At 43.2% G+C, this 27,767-nt stretch overlaps 1 long non-coding RNA gene across 8 annotated transcripts in view; it reads right to left on the bottom strand.

Annotated features, from left to right (window-relative positions):
• Positions 1 to 27,767, bottom strand: part of LOC143443328 (uncharacterized) — a 406,912-nt gene that overhangs the window by 220,978 nt on the left and 158,167 nt on the right. For 7 of the 8 annotated variants that reach the window (XR_013112207.1, XR_013112203.1, XR_013112206.1 and 4 more), the window contains one exon: positions 10,763 to 10,890. The exons of the other annotated variant lie outside the window; for it this stretch is intronic. This is a non-coding gene — a long non-coding RNA (uncharacterized LOC143443328). The remainder of the gene's footprint in view (positions 1 to 10,762; positions 10,891 to 27,767) is intronic. 8 annotated transcript variants of the gene reach the window in all.

Genomic DNA, 27,767 nt, shown 5'->3' with positions numbered 1-27,767 from the left:
TCCTAGCACAGAGCTCTAACTAACATGGAAAGAGAAATTTAATACTATTTCTATGCCCTCCCCTGCCTGCCCTTGTCTGCCAGGGGAGCCTCCACGATATTTGAGCCAATATATCCAGGGCTTCTAAGAAGATTTGCCACAGTGGTAATAACCATGCAAATATGTGAACAGCACTGCTCTTAGAACCACATCAAAATACCAACTTGAAAAGGTCAAACACAGAAAAGGCCAGGCCTGTATCACTGGGCCTGCCCAAGACTGGGCTTGTCAATAGCCAATCAAGGATGGGAAGCAGTTCCTGGTGACTTCCCCTGCCTGCTTAACTACTGTAACCTATGGATTCTGGAGGAGGGACAGTTATTGCTTTCAGTTGCATATGAAATAATGAGCTTCTTGGGTTCTGAAGCATAGCTTCAACGTAGTGGTAACGCGGACAGTACAGGTTAAAATCAGAGGATCACAAAACAAAAAGGCCTACATGTGTGAGAGGGAGGAAGGAGACAGAAGAGGGAGGGATAAGAGTTAACAAACGAGTAGACAAAAAGCACTGTATCCACATACAGTCAAAACTGTCAAAAAAAAAAAAAAAAAACAATTTCAATCAACTAATTTAAAAAAAAAAAAAAAAAAGAAAGAAAGAAAAGGCCAGGCATTGCAGCTCAACTGTGGGTTGGTAATCCCAATAGTCTTGAGGCTGAGGCAAAAGCATTATGTTGAATTTGAGGCCAGTATGGACTATATAACTAGACTCTGGAAAAGGAGAAATGGAAATACATACACAGGAACACACACATGCACACAGCTGGAGGGGTGACTGAGAACAGATGTAGCTCAGTGATAGAGTGTTTAGCATGCTTAAAATCATGCTAAATCCTCGGTTTAACCCCTAGTAGTCCTCTCCCCGACACACCCAGACCCAGTAAAGAAAATCAGAGCCGGGCGGTGGTGGCACACGCCTTTAATCCCAGCACTTGGGAGGCAGAGGCAGGCAGATTTCTGAGTTTGAGGCCAGCCTGGTCTACAGAGTGAGTTCCAGGATAGCCAGAGCTATACAGAGAAACCCTGTCTCAAAAAAAAAAAAAAAAAAAAGAAAGAAAGAAAGAAAAAAAAAAGAAAGAAAAGAAAAAAGAAAATCAGAGCTACATGTCAGCTCCTATCTGTAATTCCAGAACTCAGGAGGCTGAGTCAGAAAGATTACTAAAAATTTTGGGCCCATTTGGGCTACACAGTAAATTCTAGCCTCTGATACAGTGTGAGACCTGGTCATTTAAAAAAGAAGAAGAAGGAAGAGGAAGAGGAGGAGGAGGAGGTGCTCGGCCTATAATCCCTTATCACTTGGAAGAGGATTAAGTAGGGGGATCAGAATTCCAAGGTCAGTTTCAACTAAAAGTAGAGTTTGAGGCTAGCTTCAGCTACATGAGACCCCTCTCCCATCGGTGCCAAATGTCAGCAGCCAAGTCTCACACTGCAGTAGGAGGAGCATCACAGAACCACACAGAGACTGCTACAGGTGCAATGAGGTTCCATCACAGCTTGGGTTTCTTCTCCAACTGCATCCTCTGGCAGAGAACTCCCAGCAAGATAGCTTGATTCCACCTGGCCAGCCACTTGGTCCAACCCCATTCCACTCTGGTGTAGGAACCTGTGTGTGTGCCATACTCATACCTCCCTCACAGGCTCCGGTAGCTTAAGGGCAAGGAATACACATCCATCTCTATATTAAGATGGCATTTAATGAGGTGACTCAATCCCTGTTAAGCAATAAACACATCAGTCTTCGAAGAGCCTGAGTTGTAGCCTGTTGCTGCTCCAGCCCTGCCACAGAGTCCTTTAATCTTCTGAGTGGGTGGAAACTGTCCTAGGATGCCCTCCCTCCAGGCCTCCTCACCCTCCTTTTCCTTTATCTCATTCTCCCTCTGCTTGGGTTTGAACTTGCCCTCAGGATGATGCACACATAAATGCAGCTCTTCCCTCTGCCCTCCTACCCCAGACCGGAAGGACATGGTTCTATGCTGAGTGTGCAGTCTTGTCTGCCCACTGATGTTCTACAGAAAGCCTCTGCAAATTCTTTTTCAAGTCCTAACTTTGTACCGTTTAAATCAAACTAGTCTTTTCAGCACCAAAGAAAGTAGGCAATTTGCCAAGATTAGATCACAGCCCTAGCAATCTGAGCACAAATACCTTACGCTCCATGAAGAGGGTACCTGGATCTTATCAAAACTCAAGAAATGCACTCGGTGGAAAATTGAGTCTCAGTCTGGAGAACACTTGGTCCTGCGAAGGACAATTACAGCGAGGGCTCGCCCAGAAACAGTACCTTGCTTTGGTGTCTAAACCGAAAGCAACTTCCTATCAGTTTCAAAAGCTAACCGCCCTCCTGCCCCTTTTTCTCTGGGAAGCTGATTCCTAACAGTGTTCCCTAGGATCGATCTGCTCCCCAAACTTAAAAGCAGCCAGGAAATCTCAAGCTGATGAGATTTAACAAGTTTTGTGTGGTATGTCTCAACAGCCAAGTCTTTCACTCAAACCCTAATCCCCTTTTAAAATCTCAACAGAGACAGGGGACTGAGAAAAAGGATTATATGCACGATAAAACCAGAGGGTGCTGAAACATGAAATCCTGCGTCCATTTCTCAACTCCTTCGCCAGCTCTCAGCAAAACATTAAGGGATATGTTTGGTGTCCCTTTGTGAAGTAGCCTTTTAAGAAGCTGTGTTGACTTGGTATGGTTTGATGTCTAGAGTCTTGCTTAAGCAAATAAGAAGTCCGGAGTCTCCTTCAACTAAATAGTTAAGTACACATCTTGGTATTATTTTGTCTGTCTTTTATGTGTCTCAGGAGCTGCCTTACACACTGTTGACAATGGAAACCCCATTCTTAAAGTGAGAACATTTCCATTTGTGTACAAAGAGACCACGTGTATCACAAACAATCCTCTTATACCAAACCCTGAAAGCTTGGAGAACCTTTTCATCTCAGATAGGACTCACAATGCCGAGAAAATTTCCAGATGCTGATCAAGTACCTGAAACACCTATAACTTGATGTGGATGGAGGCTGAATCTTTAATGTCATCATGACATTAACTTTACTCTCTTTGGAGTACCTGGGGTGATTTGAACAGATACAGCTCTCACAGACTCAAATGTGTAAATGCTTGGTCCATGGGGAGTGGCACTATTAGGAGATGTGGCCTTGTTAGAGGAAGTAGTCATTGTGGGGACAGGCTTTGAGGTTTCTCTCCTCTATGCTCAAGCTCCACCCAGTGTAGGACAGAGTCTCCTGGCTGCCTGTAGATGAAGATGTGGAACTCTCAGCTCCTTCTCCAGTACCGTGTCTGCCTGCATGACGCTATGTTTCCTGTCATAATGATAATGTAGCAAACCTCTCAAACGAAAAGCCAGCCCCAATTAAATGTTTTCTTTTATAAGAGGTGCCATGGGCATGGTTTCCCTTCACAGCAGTGAAAACTCTAACTAAGATAGTGGCCAAACTTTTATTTTTAAACTCTTTTTCTATCTTTAATGACACCTTTGGTAGATCCCATAATTGGGGAGGTCATTTTTACTGATTATACTCTAGGTCGATTTAAACTTCATTCTCAAATTCTCCTTTGGTTTTGCATGAACCATGACAGGCAAAGCTATTACCTGAATTCTAGCTAGGAAGTAGTGGGTTTTATTTTCTCTTGTTCACCTTACTCGTCCTCCATTGAGAAAGAACATCTTCCTTCACTATCTGCTATGATAGCTTCTCTGGTAAGTCACTAAGTCTTCTAATATGTCAGAAAGGACTTGCTACATGTATAGCATTCCTTTTACAATAGAGCTTCCTATTACAAAAGCCAGCTAGCCTTTTGAAAACATTGCAGGCAGCACAGATCAGGACCTACCATTACTCATAGCTTCAATGTCCTCTGAGTAAGCTTGCTTTTCCTTGCCAACCTACACACAGAGCAGAAAAGCTGGTCCACTCAAAAGTCTCAAAGTCTCACCTCCTGTCTTTCTTCTGAGTTCAGTTTCCTGCCTTCCTACCTAGAGACAGGTAGCAAGTCTGCCTGAGCAGACCACCAGCCAAGAAGGTCAGTACTAGGCTTGCCTTCTTGCAGACATCCTATTCTTATGGGTGTCTTGGAATTGCCCTCTGCTTTTCTATAAAACACGGAGTGAGGAGCCTTTCTCCTCTCCTACCTTTCCCAGTGAACCCGTAGGATGGAAAAGCCCAGGGTGGGTGCAAGAGAGGGTCACCTGTGGCACATCTGCAAGATTTGCTTTTTCTCTCTAAGTTCTGTACAGAAGACTCTATCAAATGCCCATGGCTGCTCACATAAGCCAGGGAAGTTTCTTATGCCTTCTCTTGGATCTGGAACCCTGAACATCTGTTATGAGATAGCAGACAGTCTAAATCATAACAAACTCAACACTATAGATTAGACAACTTATTCAGACATGGCAGTAACAATATGACACACTCCTGGAAATAAGGGTCATACAATTAAAAAAAAATCTCAGGATTATAGAAAATATAACAAAACCTTAATTCTACCTATTATTTACGCCCACCAACTCTTTTGTACCCTTCCTTTGTAACTCTTCATTTGCCTATGAGACACTAAGATGTTTCTGCCTAGTTGTTAAAATTGCATCTCGGGAAATAAGTGTATATCGATAGCACAGTTAGAAAGGAGCCTGACTAGCCTGTGGATAAACACGAGTTTGATCCTCCAGAACTACACCCCACCAAACTGAATGTTTGTTGTTTTTCTGATTTCTGGTTTGGACACTACAGTTTTTGTTGCTGTATTCCATAAAGTTTTACTAATAAACTTCTGTTTCTGTTATTTATAAAGATTATTTTGGAGCTGAGGAGATGGCTCAAATGCCATCATGGCCTATGCAGGGATGGGGACCTGAGTGCTCCACCAAACATCTACAGAAAAAGCCAGATTCAGTGTTGGATTCCTAGCACTTGGGAGGCTGAGACAGGAGGATCCCTGGAGCTTGTCTGCTGCTCAGTCTGACTGAAACTGGTGAGCTCAATGTTTGGGCAAATGACAGACTTGTCAAAGAAGAGGAAGGAGGAGGAGGAAGAGGAGGAGGAGGAGGGGGAGGGGGAGGGGGAGGAGGAGGAGGAGGAGGAAGAGGAGGAGGAGGAGGAGGAGGAGGAGAAAGAAGGAAGAAGTTGTTGTTGTTTAAGAGCCATAAAGGAAACATCAATATATGTGCTACACCAACACAAGCAAATGAATACACACACACACACACACACACACACACACACACAGAGAGAGAGAGAGAGAGAGAGAGAGAGAGAGAGAGAGAGAGAGAGAGAGAGACACACGCAGGGGAAGGGGGCCAGACATATACCATCCAAACACATACAAAATCAGAAAAAAGAATTTCAACCTCATTCTCTGCTGTTTTGAGCTGTAAAATACAATGTCACCTTGAGAAACAAACCTTTAGCTCTAAGTAATTTAAAATAATGACTATACCAACATAACTATTTTAATAATGTTAAGTCAACTCAAAGGGCTTTCTCCAAGCAGAGACCAGAAGCTTATCTGCTCACGTGTGAGTTTCCCAGCTCTGCCTTCATACTACTTTTCCTGTGCAGTCACCTCACCTAATGAGACAAATAATATTTCTTCTCCCTTTTAAAGAGGCAAAGATTCAGATACCGAAGAACTGAAAAGCATCCCTACGTCAATAGATTAGCTGGGTAGGAGGAGAATCGAAATGGGAAACATTTCCTTTATCTCAAGATCAGAAAAGAAAGAAAGAATAAGAAAGAACAAGAAGGAAAGGGGGAGAGGAGAAGGAGAGGGAGAGAGAAGGAGGGAGAGAGAGAGAAAGAGCTTAATGACTTGAGTGGAAGCTAAAGAAATGACCAGTGTCCTTCTCTGGGTGTCCAGATTCCCAGATGAGCTTCCTGCTTTCCATTAGTTACAAATTGGATTCCAGGAACAGCTCCCTTAATTTCCCAGGATTCTAACAGTATGGTATTTTTAGATACACCCAACAACGACTTTTTCAAATCATTGCACCATTTGGAAGATAGTAATGGTATTACGGCGCCCACGGTCATTTTCGGGATAACAATACATCAGCACATTTCTCACATTATCCACGGTTTGGGAATGCTCACAATAAATGTAAGAGATTGAGTAATTTATTGCAACCCTCACAGCTAAAAAGATCACATTTGAGATTCAAATCAGGGTCTCTTACTTTCGACCCTATGTGATCTTCACCCCAATGGGTTAAATCTCCAATGGCACTTAGCGCATTGCATTGGACAGACAGATACTCATTTTTCAACTTGTGGGGTTCTAATGTATACCTTATCCCCTTTGATTTCCCCAGTGGCCTCCAAGGTAAGATAAGATATGCTACCTGTATTAAAGATGAGAAAATTGATGCTTAAAATAGCTTACTCGTCGACGGCCTTCCAAATAGAAAACACTAGACACTTGAAGCCAGTCTTTTGACTTTGACTTTGCCTCCAGTTGACATTCTTCTCTACCACCTAGCGATTTCATCTGAGCTACAGAGTTCATAGCCTTTAGCTAGGAGGCCAGTGAAACCAACTAGAGGAAAGACGGGGACAACAAGACCTTGACTCTCAAGTGTTCATGAAATGAAAAACCCCTGGGAGAGGACCCAGCTTCCCTGCTTGACCCACAGGCAGCAAGAGAACCTACAAAGATGGGAAGATGCACCAAAGAACACCTGAATCACTTGCTCTTGAGCGGAGCTTATAGAGTATGATGCATCTCTCAAAGCCGACGTTGCTGAAAGGTCTTAGCGAGTAGCAGAGAGAATTGAAGCTATTAGAGATGGCCCTGGCATTTGAAAGCCTATGTGGTCCAAGTTGCATGTGCAAGAACTCACCCTCTAAATGAAAGGAGTGCTTAATTAGTGGGCCCATGAGGAGCTGATGAGGCTATGAGTCCTCCATAGTCACCAATGGGATTTGTGCACTTAAAGCTAAGCCTTGCCATGCTGTCTCCTGGTTCTATCCTTCTTCCATGGAGAACCCAGCATCTCATGACCCTTCTAACTTCCCACGCAAAGAGGGCAAGAGCAACAGCCTACCATTTTGGTTTTCTTTTTAAAGGATTTACGTACATGTATGCATGTGTGTTGGGGGTGGGTGGGATATGTGCATGCCCCTGGAGGCTAAAAGAGAGAGAAGGATAATCAGGGGCTGGAATTACTGATCATTGAGAGCTACCCTGTGTGGGTGCTGGAAACTGAGCTCAGGTTCTCTGGAAGAGCAGAGAGTGCTGAACTAAGTCTCTAACCCCCAAAATGGCATTTTGAAGGTAGTGAAACTAGACACTGAATCTTCTATTAGCTTGATCTGGGTCTGGACTCTGATCTTGATCTGGACTCTCAGGGTCCAATGGTGAGGAATTCCTGAGGATTATAAATTGAGTTATTTTACATAACTCCATCTGAGTTATTTCATTACAGCAGCAGAAACAGACTGAGACAGTATGTATCCCTTTCTGATTCTAAAATGAAGGCAGAATGCAGCCAGCCATGCTCCTGCCCCCACACACACCACCACAATGGCTATTATCCCCTCAAACCAAAAGGCTAAACACATCTTCCTTAAGTTGTTTTTGTTGGGCACTTTCTTACACCAGAAAAGTGACTAAAAATACAGTGTCTGCTAGGGAATGGTAGAAACACATGGTTAGAAATGAATTATCAGAAATTCTGCAGAATTAAATACATAAGCATTCAAAGAGTTTTGCTAATCTGTGTTCCCCTTGACTTCCTAACACAGAGACACTGAGAGGGACTAAAGACAACACTCATTTCGGCACCACGTGCACTAACACTGAGTCAATTAGGAAAGAGTAACAGAGACCCTGCAAAAGGATGACACAGAAATTCATAAACTGTTCTGTGGCTATTAATCGTGACTCCCAGCTCTGGGGCATGTTTCATAGAGTGTTTTCAGAGACATTTAACAGGCCAGAAATCCAGCTAAATGCAGGCAGCAGTACCCCATGGGCTAGGGTCCCAAACTGTATAGAAAAGAAAAAGCAAAACACTAGCATTCCTCCCTCCCCCTCCCCCCTTCCTGATTGTGGGTGTCACGTGACAAGCTATCCGCATGCTCAGGCCACCATGCCTTCCCTGCCAGGATGGGCTACACCTTCAAACTGAGAACCAAATAAGGATTTCCTTCCAAATGAAATCACTCTTGTCAGGTACTTTATCAAAGCAACAAGAAAAGTAACTATTAACGACTAATGTTCAGGGTCCACATTTAAAAAATAAAATAAAATAAAAACCAGGAGAATTAGGGGCACACTGTAAGTGCTCAATAAAATTAGTGAAACAATTTGGGTAGGGCTAACCTTCTATGAAGTGACTGCCAAACTGCAAATCCAAAGACTGACTCTGCTTACAACACCAACACAAGACCAGGGCACTGGGGTAGATTTCCTGGGGTAGCATTGCAATAATGCCTCAGGGCTATCAAGGGGACACTCACAGGACAGAAGCCTCAGAAATGTGGCACATTTGCAAAGCTTGTGGCTTCGATCCCTGAACCAATGTCAGAAAATAAGTCTCTTGTAGTGACAGTGAAGAATGTGCAAAGAAAAAAAGGCAGCCATGAATCTCAGAGACAGACCTCTGCCTGTGTGGGAGTCAGAATTCCCTCTCCCACTTCATTGTTTTCTGTTATTGTCCTTGTCCCCTCTCCCTTTGTTTTAATGTCAGAAGAAACAATAGCTAGTTCCACAGAAGCCATTTTCACAAGCCAAATGTCAAGCGAGGACTGGCAGGGTTGGGGCAAAATGAAAAGTGATGGAGAGAAAAAGACTCACACCATCTAGCTGCTCCAGGCCCAGGGCAGTTGCCCTTGGGTAGAAGCAGCCTGTCTATTTACTGTCAGTCCTGGCGGCAGGAATCCCAGATCGAAGCAATAGCCCCTCCAGCTTTTCATAAAGTCATGTACAACATCAAAGAGTGACCAGAAGGTATTCGCTCTCCCCCTCTCTCTCTCCCTCCCTCTCTCTTTCTCTGTGTGTGTGTGCATGTATGTCTGTATATGAGCACCCATGAAAGCTGGAGGTCAGCACTGGTCTCTTATTCAATCACTGTTTATTGAGACAGGGTCTTCAGCTCACTGGCCACTGTATTTCAAGGATCTGCCTGCTTCTGCTTTCCACTGGAGTTACTGAGCCAAAGCACTACACCAGCTTTGGCATGGGTGCTGAGATGCCAGCTCATCTGCTTGTGCCTGAGTGGCAAGTACTTTACAAATGAGTCTTTTCTGTGGCCCCAGAAGGAACCGTGGCACAACTCAACACCAATGGTGTGGTTTTCCATGTGGGAAGCCCATGTTCCCCAGAGCTCCTAGAGAATCCAGGACTGTGGAAAGGTAGGTGAGAAACTCCCTTGCTCTTTTCCTAATCACTGGCAGATACTTCCCTTAGGCCTCCCTCCCGGTGGGTGAACCGATGGGCTCCCCCTCCTGAGTCACTGGCAGTCCAATTGATACCAGGAAAAGCAGCTCCAGGTGTGGGGGAAAGAAAGCTCTTCACAATTAGTATTTTCCCTTTGAAATATCATCATAACCCTGAAATATTATAACTCAAGTACCCTTAATTTTCTGCAGATTCTTATTCTGCAATGTGAACAAGATCCTCCAGCACAGGGAAGAGCCATCTCATAGGAAAAAGACTAGCAACTTGGAGGGCTCCATGTAACCACTTGTCTCAAAACCCAGGCTCTCAGACAGACTTGGATATAAATATGACTCCAAGTTCAACAGCCCAGGCTTCACACGCACAGCGAGGCAAGGGAGATTGAGCACAGAAGCCCCACCCGATCATGCCAGAAATCTGCTACGAGTCACAGCTAATGAGCAGGTGTCCTTGAATAGAGTACCGCTTCTAGTTTAGTCAGAAGTACCCCAGATCTCAAAATCAGATTGCATGCATGTGTGTGTGTGAGGAGGAGACAGATTGGGGGGGAGGAGGGGGAGGGAGAAGGAGAGAGGGAGGGAGAAAGGGGAGTTAATAGTATTTGCATGCGTGTGTGCATATGTGCAAAGCCTGTCTGCCTTATTCCCTGAGACAAGGACTCTCAGTGAAACTGGAGGTGTGACCATTTTTAGTCTATACTGATGACCAGCAAGCCCGAGAGATCCACCTCTGTCTTCACCATTATTTTTTCCATGGGGTGAGGTATGTATATGTAGCCTTTGGTACAAACTTCAGATTAATGTTACAATGAAACAGGAGTGCTTTAGAATGTCCTAAAAAATAGAATGACAATTTTTTAACTTCTTTTTAATTACCCCAAACATATGTACCACAGACATACATACCTTATCGTAAACCTAGTAGGTTGGTCAGGGACAGAAGGGATAAGAAAAACCATAGTACTGCATGGTATAACCCTATCATGAGATGCATGAGATGCCAGCTCCTCCCCTCCACTGCTTCCCAGAGGAGGCTCATGTCCTGTCTAGGAAACAACAAAGTGAAGGCTTGCTAGACATCCTCTCACTAAACGTCCTTTCTGTTTGACACTTCCTACATGCCATCAATATGCTTTATTTTAGGTTCACCTGGACCTGGGAAACCCCCATCTCTAAGGTTAACTGTGGCAAAGCAACTAAGCACAAAGATCAAAACCATCTCAGTCACCATCCCACAGATCCAGGGTAGAGAACCAACAGGAGGTCATGAGTGGATGTAAGGAAATAGTTTCAAATTCTACCTCCTTACCGTGACATAAAGGCATATTTCTTTTTCTCCGATGATGATGGTGGTGGTGGTGGTGGTGGTGGTGGTGGTGGTGATGGTGATGATGATGATACCACTCCTGACATGGGTGAGGTTTAAGATAGTACTTTCTAGAAGTTAGAAAATGATGAAAAATAATTGTTAGCTAATGCTGATGATATTGTGATCTACATTAAAACTGATAAAAGTGTGGGCAAGATTTGGAAAATCTGTTTACAGAAAGAAATATGCTCTCTTTGGGAACAGAAAGTGACCCTCAACTTTAATCAGTGAAGACACAGATCTGTAAAAAACATGACCATGAACAAAAGAGGACAACTTGAGGATAAGGCTGGCACTGCAGACTGGACAGGGGCAGATGGCTCTCAGGAAGGAGACTGCACATCAGTCAGGCTGCAGGAGCATACCTGGTCAGGAATGTGCTCCAAACACCCACTTACACCTTGGCTTTCTTAAGGCAGAAGCCACAGGGATCCACCCCGAAGACAAGCACCATGCCCTTAACACACTTGGTGCTCAGGAAATACTTAACACACCTGAACTTTAATGAAGAGAAGAATCCTGACACAGGCCGACAATTCCACTGAGTCAGCATTCCCCAGCAAGCATGACCAGGGAGCCACAGAAAATGGAAAAGAGGATCCAGGACATTCTTTGAAAGCCAACACCACCTTACTTCCTCTCATTTTACCAGAGTGAAATACCCCGCCACCGCTGAATGAACGAAGTTTTTAGAATGCAGAAGCCAATAAGCAAAAAGAATAAGAAGATACATGCAAGCAAAATAATGGATGCCAATGAGCAGATGGATGCTGGCATGCACAGGTATAATGGCTAGTTAGCACTGACGTCTACTCACTAAGACTAGAATCACCTAGGAAAGACATCTCTGGGTGGTTCTAGATGAAGTGTCTGAGGTAAAAAGGCTACCCATCATTCCATAGGTCTGGACACCAGCCTAAATAAAGAGGAAGAGCTACCTGAGCACAAGGCTTCATCACTCTCTGCTTCCTGCCTGTGGAAGCATTGTGCCCAGCCACTTCACCTCCCTGCCATGAAGCACTATACCTCAAACTGTGAGCCATGATAAGCCCTTCCGCTTCTTGAAGTTACTTTTTTTACAGGTACTTTGATCACAAGAGCAAGGTCAGTAAATTAGCAATGAAGAAAACAGCCATCCATCCATAGGCTTTCAGGTTCTCTAAACTTGGGGTCCAGACCAGTTCTATAGAAAGGCAGAATACCAGGCCACACCCACTCTAGTAAACCAAAGTATGCCTGCTAACAATTCCCCAGATGCTTCTTATTAACTTTAAAGGGCTCTCATTGAGTTCAGTCTTCATTGCTTTTAAACATGTATCAATTTTCATGTTCCAGGAATTCCAAATTCAAAGAAAAGAACAGTAAGAGGGATTTTATTCACCATATGTTACAGCCAAATTAGCAAATGTCTGCACAGGAGACACAAACACCACAAATTAAGAAAGAGAATTGGACTTCATTTAGAAGTTGTCTGTTGTACTGACATTAAGTGCAATCATTTTCTTTACTATAAGGTTTTATAGGTTTGATTTCATTTATTCTGTAGTATAGTAGCATTCATGGTTATAATTTTTATTACGTATATGAACATTGGAAATTAGCCAAAACAACCAATTGGTATTATACTCTAACTTATGAGTCTAAGATTTATTTTATTTATTTATGTAGTTAGATGGATAAATAGGTAGGTAGGTAGGCAGGTAGGTAGGTAGGTAGGTAGGTGGGTAGGAGGGTAGGCGGGTAGGCGGGTAGGCGGGTAGGCGGGTAGGCGGGTAGGCGGGTAGGTGGGTAGGTAGGTATGTACGTACATAGATAGGTAGGTAGGCAGGCAGGCAGGAAGGCAGATAGGCAGATAGATTTGTTTGTGCAAGTCCTCATAGAGGCCAGAAAGGGCATTAGATCCCGCTGAGCTGGAGTTCCTCCATTTGTCAGCTCCCTGATATGAGCTGGAACCCAAACTCCAAACCTTTGCTGCAGCAGTAACTCCTCTTAACCACTAAGCCCCAGGTTTGTGAGTTTCAAAAGCTGGCATCAAGAGGTTTTCCTTTATGGCAAAGCCTAGTAGGCAAACCTATACTCCAGCCATCTGGAGGCGGAAGCAATGTAGATTTAAGGCTAGTCTCCACTACAGCAGGACCTCAAGGCTACACTGGATCATGTCTCAAGGCCAACACAGGGCTTCCTCTGTGTAGTCTTGGCTGTCCTAAAACTCACCCTATAAGAGGCCAGGCTGGCCTTGAATTCAGAGGTCCCTCTGCCTCCAAGTATTGAGATTAAAGGCATACAGCACCAATCAGAGCTTTTCTTTTTGTAATTTCTTTATTTTGCCTATGTGAAAATGTGCATGAAATTTACCATTGTAATCCCTTTCAGTCCACCGCCACAGTGCGATGAAGGTCCTTCCCGTGACTTCATCACAACCACCACCATCCAAGGCAGAATTCTTGGCCTTATAAAGTGGCAGCCCTGAACACATCCAATATTAACACTGCACTCTCTCACTCCAACTCCCAAGCAACCGCCAACCTGTTCTTACATCTGTGCATTTGCCTGGTCTAGATTTTTTCCTAACTCGGATGGAAATCACATGGTATTTGTCCTTCGCGGTACAGTTCATTTCACAGGGCACCATGCATATGAAATAGACTTTTCTGCCTTTTTAAAAGCCAAATAATATTTCATTTTGTGTACATACTACAATTCATTTATCCATGTATCCCTTTATAGTATTCAAGTTGCTTTTCCCTTGTTGACTTGTTTTCAAATTTATTCATTCATTCATTTACTTACTTACTTATTTGTTTGGTTGGCTGGTTGGTTTGGGTTTTCAGAATAAGGTTTGTCTGGCTGTCCTGAAACTACCTCTATAGACCAGGGTGGGTTATTTATCTATTTTTGAGGAAGGGTCTAATGTAGCCCAGGCTGGTTCGGAACTCTTTCTGGAGTTGAGAATGACTTGGACTTTCTGATCCTCCTGCTTCTGTCTCCTATATGAAAGAATTACAGGGGCGTGCCAGGGTGCCTGCTCTGTGTGCTTCCGGGGCCTACATCCAGGGCACCGTGCATGTTATGCAAGCATCCACACTCCACCAATGGGATAACATCACCAGCAGCTTCAGCTCCTACCCCACAACTTTCTGAAAAGCTTTCTCACCAAGATGGTGAGGATTTTTATTTTTATTTTAAAAACAAGTGCAAACAAGGATCGTGAGGATAGCCATGAACTAGCTACAGGGGCAGAGAAGATGGGGACAACTGTACATCTGAAAGTACAGATACAATGGCATTAAAAACAAAAAACAAAACAAAACAAACAAACAAACAAACAAAAAACCTTCCTCCACTCACTACCTGACAGCAAAAAGAATAAAAGGAGGAGGCCCTGCACATTAGTGAAGGCACCAAATTACAGCTCCCCCCCCCCTTCTTTTTTTTTTTTTTTTAAAGCAAACCAATTTCATTACTTCCAACCTATGGGAAGGTAACTTCCAAAGGAACCCTTAGGCCCATATTTTAATGAACACAAGAGAATCGTATATAATTGCCATATCAAGTGCTACTATGGAAATGGAGACTTCTGAAGTACTTAAGGACACTTAAAAACAGTTTATACTGAGGATTTTAAACACCCGACCGCAAGCTCCACCAGGACGGTATTAGTTAGCTATTAATTTGCAGCTCTGGAGAAAGGCTTGCTGAGAGAAGAGCATATTTAAGCCCAACATTGGGGATTAACGAATTTCATTATGCTCTAATTTACAATGAAATTCTATAGTCTGAACAAATTTATGAGGAAAACCAAAAACCTCTGAGGGGAAGACAGAGCAGATTGTGATAGGTGAGTTTGATGGGTACAGATAAACAGAAGTTTATTTGCATGCCGCAAAACTCATAGGAGAAAGAAAATAATGATTAATTTCCATGACCCAATACAAGCTTATAAGAAAGACAAAAGTCATAACATGACTAAATTAATGTCATAAGAAAGGGTGATCAAAGACAAGGGCAACAACACAACAGAATTATCAAACAAACAAACAAACAATAAAGTCCCCAAAGCGCGACACTGTTTTGTACTGGAAAGCTGTCTACTCTTGTGTTCCAATGCTTAACTTCAAAGGTACAGTAAGAAAGAAATGTCCGCATCGATGACTCGCAGAATGATAGGACAGAACCAAGCTACCCGTTCTCTTTAATTTGTTCTCCCTGAACATTTCTGAACTGACAAGTGTTAAAATTCATCAAGACCATTGCTTCCTACCTGGATTTGGCGTCCTTCAGGATAGGTAAAGAGTTCTTTTTCTGTCTCATGAATATTCTGCAGAGATGCAACCACCAGCAGTGAGAATGAGCACGGGCTCTCCAAGAAGAGCTCCTCCTGGGTGCTGTATGAATGACTTTTGCTTCTCAAGAAGTCTGTTAGGTCACAACAGCTCAAAGGGGAACAGGTGAAGTCCACAACTGTGTAAAACACATCTGTCCCCATATCCTATCACTATGGACCTATGAGGAGCTATGAAGAGAATAAGTCCTTGGTTTTCAATAAGCTTGGTTCTGAGAACTCTGGTAGCTTTGGGTATTATTTGATATTGGGGACTTTATTGTTTGAGGCTGGGGTCCAACAAGAAAGAGTAATGTGTGGATATGGAGTAGAGAGAGTGTGTGTGGCAAGGAGAAAAGGTGAAGAGGGAGCTAACAAATTCCTCTTTGCTTTTTGCTCTTTGGTTTTTAACTCCCCATTTTTGGTTATTAGAAGACAAAAATGATGTGTATGAATATTCTCAGAGACACCATTTATTCTATTTCATGAGATAAATAGTAATAAGCACCTTTGAATTAACCAGAATGTCTTTAGTTATTAGTGCCTACTGTTTTTTCACATGATAGGAATCACTTCTGAAAGAGGTCACCCACCCTCAGAAGGCTTATTCTGTATGGAGGATGAAACTGGGCACCCAGCCCTATGCACAGCCCTCCTGGTTCAAATAGAAGATGCAATATCCTTAAGACTGTCTCATTTGATGGGAAAAGAAGTGGCTACATCATAAATTCTAGATGCCTTTGCCTAGCAAACAAATGGATTACAGGGAAAACCCAGCCCTGGCTAAAAGTACCTCTGCCTACTTCTTCATCCCCTTGCCACCCTCCCCCCATTCTCTCACTTTATATGTTTCCAGGTACTCTCCAAGTTCTAGCATCCTGTTTACAACCCTTCTTTTTTTTTTTTTTAACTTCTGGGAAAAAAAAAAAAAAAAAAAAAAAAAAAAAAAAACCAGCACCCTTCTGCACAACAGTTTAGAAATTAAGGCTTCTTCAAAGCCAGCTGCCATCCAGACCTCTTCTAGGCTTTTTTGAGAATTGTGCTGAGTTCCCCCAATACACTGAGCAGTGGTACAGATTTCTATTCTGTCTCAAAGGAGAATATTGTTTGGCACACTTGTGTCACCACACAGGATACAACATACTGTGCTCAATAAGTGATTGATAAATGGATTAAAGCCAGACCCCCAAATTGCCACATGGTTCCTCTGCTCTGTGGAGCATGTGGCAATGCCCTGCTACTTCCTTGGTTCATGCCCTCCCTGAATCACTTCCGTGGCCCCAGAAACCTTCTCCCTGTCACCATCTGCATTTCTAATCTACCGCCAAGGCTCTATGTCTTCCTAGCTGTGCACAAAGGATCCAGGATGGTAGGGTCAGCAAACGGAGGCTTTTCTAAATTATGGTTTTGAGAGTTTGCAAGGTAACTCTCCTATGAGTTAGCTTTCTCGTTTCTATAACAAAAATACCCAACAAAAGGCAACTTGAGGACAGAAAGGTTTATCTTGGCTTACAGTTTAAGGAGGTAGCTGGTCCCATTGCATCTGAAGTCATGTAAACAGTAAACAGGAATCAGGCTTAGATTATCAAACCTCAAGCCCAACTCGAAGTGACCTACTTCCTCCAGTGAGACACTACCTCCTTCCAACAGGTTCTATTGCCTTCCCAAACAGAGGCAGGCACCAGCTGGGGAGCACGTGTTCCGACATACATGCCTATGGAAGCATTTCACACTCAAATCCCTGCAATTCAGGCTCCAACAGACCTGCCAATCACTGGGCTTTCTACTGCCTGTATTTCCTACTGTAGAAGTCTGACAGCCTGACAGTAAAGTCCACTTGTTCTTTCTTTTCACCATCTCGTGTCCATTTCATGATGGGTGTTTACTTCTAGTGTGAATCTAGAACTTTCTGGTACCCCCATGTTATGGTCTATTGAAGTCCTGAGGGGATAAATGAATTCTTACAGAGACATTATTCATTCATTTATTTGTTCAACGAGAACATACGGAGCTTCTTCCAAGGATGTTCATGGGGGTTAGGGAAGGGAATTGCCCACTGTTGACTGGATAGCCACCTCCTTCCTCAGAGCAAGATTTCTAAAGCCTACGGAATTACGTGCCATTCCAATTCAGGACAGAGTGGGAGGCAAACACATTTTTAGCTCTTAAGAGGAGCTCAAGGCCATATGTAGCCAAAGTGTAGAGATTATATACTAAATATAAACCAGGGAGAATCTATGTGGTATAATTTGGATTTCTAAGTTTTGATCTCCAAGCCACAAGAACTTAGGGATCTATTCAGAGCAGTGGATTGCTTGGCAAATGCTCTGTACTCGTCCTCCAGTCTAAATCGCTCTTTTTCCTTCAAATACTTTGGGTTCTAGCCCAGACAATTCTCAATTCTTATCTTTTCTCTCCATATTTCTCTATTAGTGCTGTCTATCTGTACATTTTCTCCCACAAATGGTGAGTCCTGCGCCCTCAGATGGAGGCAGTCTTAGTGTTTGCCAAGCGCCTAAAGCTTTAAGTGTGACAACGACGTGGTGTCTACACACCTGGCGCCTGAGTTAGTTCTCAAAAGCCATCAGTAATAGAGAACAAAGAAAACTGCAACGGGGCAGGCTCTCTTTCTTCTTTTTGAGGGGCACTTTCAGACATTGAAAACTACAACTTAATGGGGGGAGGGGTTCCAACACCCATCAGGATCCCATTTGGCCTGAGCAGAAGGAAAAAGTGGTCTGTCAACTCCAGACACATCTGACAGGGAGCACTTAATGAGAAGGCCTAATACAGCATCCGGCTTTTGTTCATGTCTATAAGCATCTTTTAGGGAAAAAAAGGGCCCAAGTACAAGGGGAGGAAGCAGCTGAACCGCTGATTTCTAATTAGCTCCTTCACATCACTGGAGGAAGAGGAAAGCGGGTCTGGCTACTGTTTCCTTAGAGTTTCGGCTGCTTTATCTGAGGGAGAGGCGTGAACACAGCCTCCCAAATGTTATGTAGTGTACTTGGGTTCAAAAGTTCAGCAATATCTGGACAAAGGGTAGCACTCTCCTTGGGAAGGACAGTCTAAGGACCGCAGATGGGACTGTGGGAATTGAATCCTGCTCCTCCCACACCCAGCATCTGCAAGAGCTTGGGACTTTGCAAAGGCTCTGACCTTCAGGCCCAGAGTCTTTACTCAAACTGCACCTGCCCAGGATTAGGTTTCCTGCCACTGAATGATGGCTTCTTTCATTTAGTCTGCAAACAGCTGTCACATGATCAAGTGGGAGCCAGGCAGAGAGAGCCAGACAGCCCCTTGCAAAAAAAAAAAAAAAAAAAAAAAAAAAAAAAAAATGGCTGAGCAGGACACCGACTTGGGTGATTCATCTTCAAAAACCTATTCCTGAAATGCTTTTGTGTGTTGATATCACTTCGTGTCTCAGCTCACAGATAATTACAGCCTGCCAGAGACACAGCTCTAACCTGGAAAAGAGACCGTCCCCATGACTCATTAGAGTGTCTAAGGATGAATGAGACTCATTGTCTCTCTCTTTTCCCTTTGACCCCGAAAGATTGCTAAATCTATGGTTTCTAACCTTGTGAAAATGAGGGGAAACTTGAAAAGGAATCCAGCAGCTCCCTGGAACCTGAGCCACTGGAACCTGAGCCTAGGCTGCAATGCTGAGATCAGCTGCACCTGCTGGCAGGACATTTTACTAATTCAAGTGATGTGCCTGCACCTCATGGAAAACAACCTCTGACGGCCATTTCATCAGAGAGTGAAAGAGATTCCCAATAAAGACATGGCCCGAGGATGGCAGGGAATCATATGACATTTGGGAAGGATCTGGTGAAATTCAACAGTCCCAGACACACAGGGAGATCCAGTTTTATGGTCACTCACGAGCAAAGTGAAATGTTAAAGAAAAGGAGAAGGCCATTTATTCAAGCAAACTTTATAACAATAGAGAATCATGACTTTGCTTTGAAAAGACAGTTCTGTATTCAACTGAAAGAGCTGTAGCTATACACAAGTCTGCCCAATGGTTAATGGAAAGTTATAAATATAAAGACAGAACCAGCAAGGATGAAGGATTATCTAAATGTCCCAAACCCCTAGACATCCAAACTCAATTCAGTGGTCAGAGAAATGCCAGGCAGTAGCTTCCCTTCTGAGACCATCACTCCCAGGTACCCAGAATCCTATTGGGTTTTTCCTATACACACCTAGGACATGTCACAAGTGTGTTCCTCCAACGCAAAAATGCATTTGTGAATAAACATCCCAGATCAGCAAGCATTGGGGGCAAAGGCAGACTGACTAAGATTTGACTATCAACCCACAAAAGGCATCTGAGTCAGAAAAAGAAAATTATGATTTAAGATATCAATGTTAAAGGGCATGGAAGTTGCTTCAGTTGGTAAAGTATTGGATGTGTCGACAGGAGAATATAAATTGGGATTCCCCAGCACCCACATAAAAAGCCAAGCCCAGAAGAGTGCTGTTGATCTAATACCATTGCCGGGGAGGTATCGACAAGACCTGGTGCATGGTGGCCAGGAAGCACAGCCAAATCATGGCAGTCCAGGTTTAGTGAGAGATTGTTAAAAAAAAAAAAAAAAAAAAAAAAAAAAAAAAAAAAAAAAAAAAAGTGAAGAGTGATAAAGACACCCATGTCTACATCATACCCCCCACATAATACACACATGTGCGCAAGCATGCACGCAGGCGCACACACATTTTTTTAGAAGTACTTTCCATTATCCACCCCTTGTTTGAAACCCTGAAAGTGCCAACCTTGGCTCTCAGCACACTCGGATGTGGCAAGGCTGACAGGAAGGAATTCCTATCCTCTGCATTAGCACTTAGTGTCTGCAAATGTCAACTGTGGTGCCCAGGTGTTGCAAAGCGTCTGTCTTCCTCTTAAGCAACAGGATGCGACAGACTGAATGCCTGTGGGTGATTACGGCAGTGTTCAAGTGAAGGCCAAAAGGACACAACACATGAGAAATAGAATTCTTTCAAAATGTCCTAACTGAAGTGCCTCCTTTTAGATGACAAAATGGATTTCATACATTTAAGGGTTTTCTTTTTTGTTTTTTAAAAAAATAAGGGGTAGGGGGAGAAAACAGGCAGATCAGTTTATTTTCTGAGCACAGCATTAATGACAAGATGACATCACCAGCAGCCAATCAGAAAGCTCTCTGGTGTCTGGTGTTCTAACACCATTTCATATTTATGGATAAGCACCAGAAGGGTGTCAACCCAGAGCTGCATTCCCCTCCCCTACTCACTTCTAAATAAAGTGCCTGCTTTCATTCAGCAGCCAAACTGAAAAGTTTTTTAAAGGGGATGGGGCAGGAGAAGCTCACCGAGGCTCTTCCTTCCCCCTCACGGACTGTTTTCTGAGAATACTGAGCAATTATGACAGAGCTGGGGAAAAGGCTAGGACCTGTACCACTGTTACCTGCAAGGCTTGCCAAGACCGTCCCGAGTGTCTGACCAGTCCTTCACCATGGAGCACAGCCTGGACTTCATTGGCAAAGCCCTAAACACTGGACAAAACAAAGCTGTGCACAAAAGGAGTTGAGAAACCCCTTACATGAGAAATGGATGCTGCTGACCACTGGGTTTTTAAATTATTCTCCGGTTCCTACTACATTTTCTAATCTGGAAGGTACATCAGAAGAAAAGTTGATCCAGTTCTAGTTAATCCCAAGTCAAGTCCAGACTGACTTGAGCATTGTAGCTCAACCTACCATCCCACCAGATCTGTGAGGGTCGGGGATCCCCCCATGAACCCAAGGAATGGGTCAATGCAGCAGAATGTTCACATGCAGGAAAGGGGCTAGCCCCTAACCCAGAGCCCGACAGGTGTGGCAAGAACATGTCTGTTCAGTCTCAAACTAACAATCAATGTCAACAGAAATGGAGACTGCATTTCAAATTCTAGGAGGCATGAGAAAGGGGTGTAGTGTGGCATCTGTTTAAGCTTCTGCTTAAAGACAATTCACATCCTTTGCTCACATTCCCCTGGACCCCACCTAGTGACTAATGCAGCTCTATTTTTTTTTTTTTTTTTTTTTTTTTCCACACCCCTGAGCAGCTGATGTCACATCAGGGTCCCTGGATCAAGCTCAAAAGTTAGAATTATGACATGTAATAAAGACACTTGGCCATGCAGCGAAGGTGACAGGATTTGGCCTGCTGGCCCACCGCCAGGGGTAATAGAGGCTGAGTCGGTGTTCTTTTCTTACAGACTGAATGGTGCAGAAGAAGGAAAAAAGATAATAATTTGCTCAGAGCAAAGGCAACAACCCCAGGTTCCCAATGCCCTGGCACTGACCAGTCTGCCCCACACCCTACCTTGATGCCAAAAGCATCCACATGAAATAAAGACAGTAGCTTGACCCTTTTCATAATTAAATTGTTTCAGAGGTAAAACTGATGAACAGATTCAAAGTGGGAACAGACGAGGCATAGGGCTCTTCCCTGTTTGTGAGCACTAAATAATTCATTAAAATAATCTACATCCTCTCATAGCTGCTCGTGCAAACCAAAGCCTAAAGAGCCTCCTGCTCCATTTTAAACACAAGCCAACATACTGCAGCCCCTACCAATCTGAAGGTTCTCCAAACATGAAAGGGACAGCGGTTGTGTGTGAAGCAAAGAAGAAAAGAATCTGAGCTGCACCCTCTAAATCCTTAGGTCATCGGGGACAAAAGTGGGGGAGAGCGGCTACTGTTGTGTTTTTAAGACTCTTCATTTTAACAAGGCACCATGGGGGAAGGGTTCCCCTGTCCCACGTGCTGCAAGCAATGGGGGGCTGTCATTTTGAAAGTGATAAAAATTCACATCAAAGACAAAATTAAAAAGCCAGACATGAAAATCAACTGCACACTCAACAAAAAGGAACAAATTAAAATGCAGTATGCTGGGTTCATAAATCCAAAAATAAATATGTAGACAAGAGCTTGGAAAAGCCAATCTTCCCAATGCAAACGGAACCTCTTCCAAAAGCTACCTATTAGAAGGTCTTGTTATTGCCCCACTAATCTCAGTGCTCCGTGCTAGCTGGCAGAAGGGGAAACTAATTTGGATCATCCAAAAATCATTTACATTTGGTTTTAGTTGCATTATACGGGGGTGGTAAGTTGGCTACACATTTCCCTCCCTAATTAAGTTGAGTTTAGAATAATTTAAAATTTTCTATTCGTTCAGCACAAGCCAACTAAGGACTTCAGACAGTGGTTGGCTGGCAAGGGAAAAAAGCTAATCGTGGATTTGTTTTTTTTTTAAATTGTCATAGATAAGTCATCCACACACAGCTAATCACAGTGACAGAATTAGTCTTAGCTCAGGATGTAAGAGCAGTAGGCATTCAGTGACATCCTGTACATGTAAGAGAAGGTGTGAGCATATGTGGCCACATGTGACAGAGTTAAGTGGGAGACCATGATAAGTCCAAAAGATAAGGTTTTCCCACCAGCACCCCACCCCCTCTTCTGAATATCACACCCTCGTGTTCTGATCCTCGACCTAGTCTATCAAACCAAGAGTCACTGTATTTCAATTCCGACTCCAGATACCATGTGTTTACGATCTCAAAATCATAAGGCTGTTAGAATTCCTGGCTAGTGATTGGCTAGAGCAGACACAGGTGAACCAGGGCCAGGATCAGGGATCAGTCACAAAGCACTAAGAAATCCCATTGTCTGTGTTCCTGTGCTCAGGAATGCACTTGCTTTGCTGTCTTGGTCCTACCGAGCAGTTGGTATATAAGTACATAGGTACCTAGTGGTTTTCTACTCTACTTTATCTCATGTGACCTTTGTCTTTAACTCAAACATTCTCTCTCTCTCTCTCTCTCTCTCTCTCTCTCTCTCTCTCTCCCCTTTGTTTTGTTTTTATTTTTTATTTATTTATGAGTACACGTGGGTGTATTAGTGGGCACATGCATGTCTGATGCCTTTGGCAGTCAAGAGAAGGCACAGAATATCTGGTGTTAGTATTCTGTCTAAACTCCACCTCCACAGTTAGCAACAGCCAGGTATGCTCCACCCCAAAGTTACCTGACAATAGCCAAGTAGACCTGGCCCACTATGAAAAAGGCTGCTTGCCCCCTCCTCTCTCTCTTAATCTCTTGCTTTCTTGCCTCTAGCTTCTCTGTCCCCCTCCCGCCCTTCTCTTCCTCTCTCTCCAAGTGGTCATCGCCCGCCTCTACTTCTCTTCTTCCTCTCTCTTCTTCAGTCTTCTTCCATCTTCTTTCCCCACCTCTGCCCTATCTCCTGAATAAAGTTCCCTCCCCTTGGAACCGTTTAGTCTGGAGTGGTCTGTTGTAAGCTGCTCTTGGACATCTAACATCTGGAACTGGATTTATATACAGATAGCTATGAACCACCATCTGGGAATAGAACTCAGAGACTCTCCAAGAGTGACAGATGCTCTTAATCTCTGGGCCATCTTTCCAGCCCTTGTTTGTTTGTTTGTTTGTTTGTTTGTTTGTTTGTTTTTGAGACAGTATCTCATGTAGCCCAGGCTAGCCTTGAATTTGCAGTGTACAGGAGGATGATGCTGAACTCCTAACCTTCCTGATTCTCCCCCCCCCCCAGTCCTATGATTAAAAGAACACACCATCATGGCCAGCTTCCTGTTTCATTTTCTTGACATGTGACCCTGCATGAGAAAGGCTGTGTGATCCTGTGTGAGAAAGGCATAAACGCCATTCTGAAATCCATGAGAAATAAGTAAAGGAATTTAGGAAATATTAGGTGCACATGAAGGGTCTTCTCCATGAGACCATCATCACTACAATTATAAATCCCTTCCAGTGTCCCAAGCCTAAGTTTAGGGATTTCCTGCAGCCACCACCATTAGGAAAATACTTTATTTTGAGACAAACTAATGAACTAGTCAAATATGTATCTTTGTTATTCATTTGACACATACAAGAAAAACAGGTAACACTTTAGAAAAAATGTAATTTACAATACATACTTTTGGATAACTAGCAATTGTGTGGAGGGTGAGAATATGGGAAGTGCACATTTAAATTTAGACTTGTTCTCCTATTGGCAGCAGATCACATGACAGTCACCATTACACACAGAAAAATTAAGCTATAGGTTTAACTTCTAAGGACAGAATAAAACCAATGTTACAGAATGAGGAGAGAGAGAACAACTAACTCATCCCCTTCTGTTTCTGAGCCACTTCCCTAGTTTGCCAAGAGGCCACTCCATCATTGTCTCGAAGACAAACAATGGGGCTGTGTCCATTTGCAAAGAGAATGAGCTTCACCCAGCATCCAGCATCCTGTCCCCCCAAACAGGAAGTGAATCACAGAGCAGAGGAAGTACCCTATCATTTTCAAAGGAAAAAGACACAGAACTTCAGAGTCGACTTTCTGAAACAATTCAACTCCTACACTAAAAGCTATCTTTTCTGTTTATAATGACCCGTATCATTGTTATAAACATTTAATCTAAACAGTTTTCCTGTCCTGCAATTTGATTTGATTTTCAGGTAAACAAGGTCTTGTAATGGGAGTAGCAGATTCCTAGCTATATTTTCCCTATTACATTCCCAGTTAACAGTCTGTATCAGCTGGTTATCAATGTAGCAAAGATTAAAGGAAGGTGTGGTTATATCAACTTAATGAGCCATGCTTTTCACACAGAGATAGGAAAAACAAAGGAGTGACCACAATGTTATTCATCCTTGAAAGAGAAGATCCTTTTGTTTGCAACAATGTAGATAAACTCCATCATACTATAGTATGTGGATGAACCAGACAAAGGAAACAAGCTACTTGATCCCATTTTTACAAGGACTTATAAGTAGCGGAACCCACAAGACCAGGGAGCAGAACCTGAGTTCCAGAATCATGCTGGGCAGGAGATAGGATGGAGTCAGACAAAGGGTACAAGATTTAGCTCCTTTTATGAGATGCAGAGATGCTAAAACAAACCAAACAATAAAATCTGGAAAACCAGGGCCTGCAGTTAATACTCTAGTGCTGCAAGAGGGTAGAGTTCATGCTAAATACCTGCACTGCAAAAGAAACCGAATTTCTTTAAAACAAAAAAATAAAAGACATTTCAGAAATAACTTTAGAGGTGATGGATAAAATTGGCGTCTTGATCATTCGCATGAGTTCACAACAGTCATTGCTACCCATTCAAGGACTATGCAGGCACACTCATGCTAAGAACATTAGACAACAATCAATAGATTCATCAAGTTATATTAATTATTAAATATATTATACTTAAGTGCAACTTTTATACATCAATCATAGCTTAATAAAATGGCAAAAATGAGTACTCAAAAGGTCTATATGAACATGGTGGAGGGAAACTGTCAATGCTTATTTTCAGTTTTCTTTTTTAATTTTTAAAATCACTTTACATCACAATCACTGTCCCCCTCCCTCCCCTCTTCCCTGTCCCACCCTTACAAATACCTCCCCACATTGCCCCTTTCCCTTCTTTTCAGAGAAAGTGAGCCCCCTGAGGTACCACCCTGGGTCATCTCTAGGCACATGCTTTCCCACTGGGTGCAACCAGGCAGTCTAAAGTAGGATGGAAGGGGATCCAATTCAGGGACCAGAGACTGAGATAGCCCGAATTTCACTTGTTAGACCACATGAAGACCAAACTGCACATTTGCTCCAAATATGTCCAGGGGGTCTTTTCTATTTTCCTTGTTTGTTTTTCCATGTGCAGTGCTGGTAATCTATTGCAATAAATCTTTAGATCCCAAAGTTCATTGACGTAATTCCTTTTCTGTCTATTATGCTCTTCAGTACACACTTCTCTAACTATAGGTAAACCAAAAAGTTTGGAAAGATAGGATGTGAATTGTATACAAAATGAACAAACAGAAAATGCAAAACCCCAAAACCAAGGAGCTGGGGTGTAGCTCAGATGGTAGAGAGTACCTGCCTAGCATGCACAAAGCCATGGGTTCCCTCTCCAGCACTACACAAATCAGACCTGCTGGTATGTGCCTGCAATCCCATCACTCAGGTCAAAGTCTGGGCTGGGCAGAAGGCTCAGTGGGAAAAATGTTTGCTGTACAAGTGTGAGGATACAAGTTCAAGTCCCCAGAATCCAAGTACAGCTGGGAGATGTAGCCTGCAGTTCTAATCCAGGTGCTCATAAAGCAGGGTAGACATACAAATGGACAATCCCTAAAAGAATAGAAAGGAGAATCCCTAGAAAGTTCATGGGTCAGACAGCCTGGCACACACAGCAGCTAACATCAGCAAAAGGATCCTGCCACAAACAAGGTGGAAGAGAAGATTCAGCAACAAGATTCTATTAACTTCTACATATATGCCGACATTCAGGGAACCACACTCAGACAGTAATACATGCATGTGCACATCCATATACAAGAAATTCAAAGTCATTCTTGATTAAACTCAGGGAGTTCAAGAGCAGCCTGAGCTACAGGATAAATGAGTGAGTGAATAAAAAAATAAATGATTGATCAATTGATAGATATAGACAGACAGACAGACAGACAGACAGACAGACACACACACACACACACACACACACACACTCACTTTCTTAGCCAGGCATATAATTTTGACAGTCACCTACTTCAGGAATTTGAGAAGCCAGCCATGGCATCCCCACACTTAACTGTTCTGTATAGAACTTGATGTCAATGCTTAAATGTATCTACTGTATTGTGAGGGAGGAGGGGCAGAAGCACATATCACACTTTCTTGCAAATTGTCACAGAAAATAAGCAGTGAAGCCTGCGGCTTTGGTACACACCTTAAATTCAGCACTCGGGAGGTAGAAGCAGGTGGATCTCTGAGTTCAGGACCAGCCTTGTCTACAGAGCGTGTTCCAGGAAAGAAAAAAAAAATGAAGGAAAGAAGAAAAAAGGAGGGAAGGGAGGGAGGGAGGGAGGGAGGGAGGGAGGGAGGAGAAAGGAGGGAGGGAAAGAAGGGAGGGAGGGGAAGAAGGGAGGAGAGGGAGGGGAAGAAGGAAGGGAAAAAGAGAGGGAGGGGATGAGGGGGAAAACAGCAGCTCAGTGTGTACAATAATAGGTCTCCAGATCATTTGCCTATCTAACTAGTGTGAAAATTCAGAGACATGTTCATAGGTACAATGAAAAGAGTTAGAATCAGATCAACAATGCTTTGCTAATCCTTGTCATGGTTTGGACCATAAATGTCTCCCACAGCTTGTATGCTGAAGACTCATAACTGGATGATGGCCCTACTAGACTGTACAGGAAATGTTAGGAAAAGATGCTGTTGAGGGTCATTGGGAGGATACTCTGAATGTACTTTGCTCTGGCCTTTTGCTCTTGTTGTTCTCTTCCGCTTCTTCCTTCCCTCTTCCCTCTCCTCATTCTCTCTCCCCAGCTCCCTTGCTGTTTCCCAGCTGCCAGGAGCATCGACATGAATCCACAACTGGAAAACTGCATACCACAACTGTTTTACGCACAAAATTGATGTTTTAAATTGTTTAAATATTGTTTAAAACATATCTTTAAGTTAGATGTTCTAAGGCCCATATGGGGATGGGGGGAAAGCAAATTTAGTTTTTAAACTTGAGTCCATGCCTAAAATATCTCATTATGTTTACAAAAACACCACAGACACAGAGTCAG

This window comes from Arvicanthis niloticus, chromosome 8 (genome assembly GCF_011762505.2).
Source record: "Arvicanthis niloticus isolate mArvNil1 chromosome 8, mArvNil1.pat.X, whole genome shotgun sequence".
NCBI lineage: Eukaryota > Metazoa > Chordata > Mammalia > Rodentia > Muridae > Arvicanthis > Arvicanthis niloticus.
Note: the sequence above shows the minus strand (reverse complement) of the source record. Positions and strands in the feature narration are given on the sequence as shown.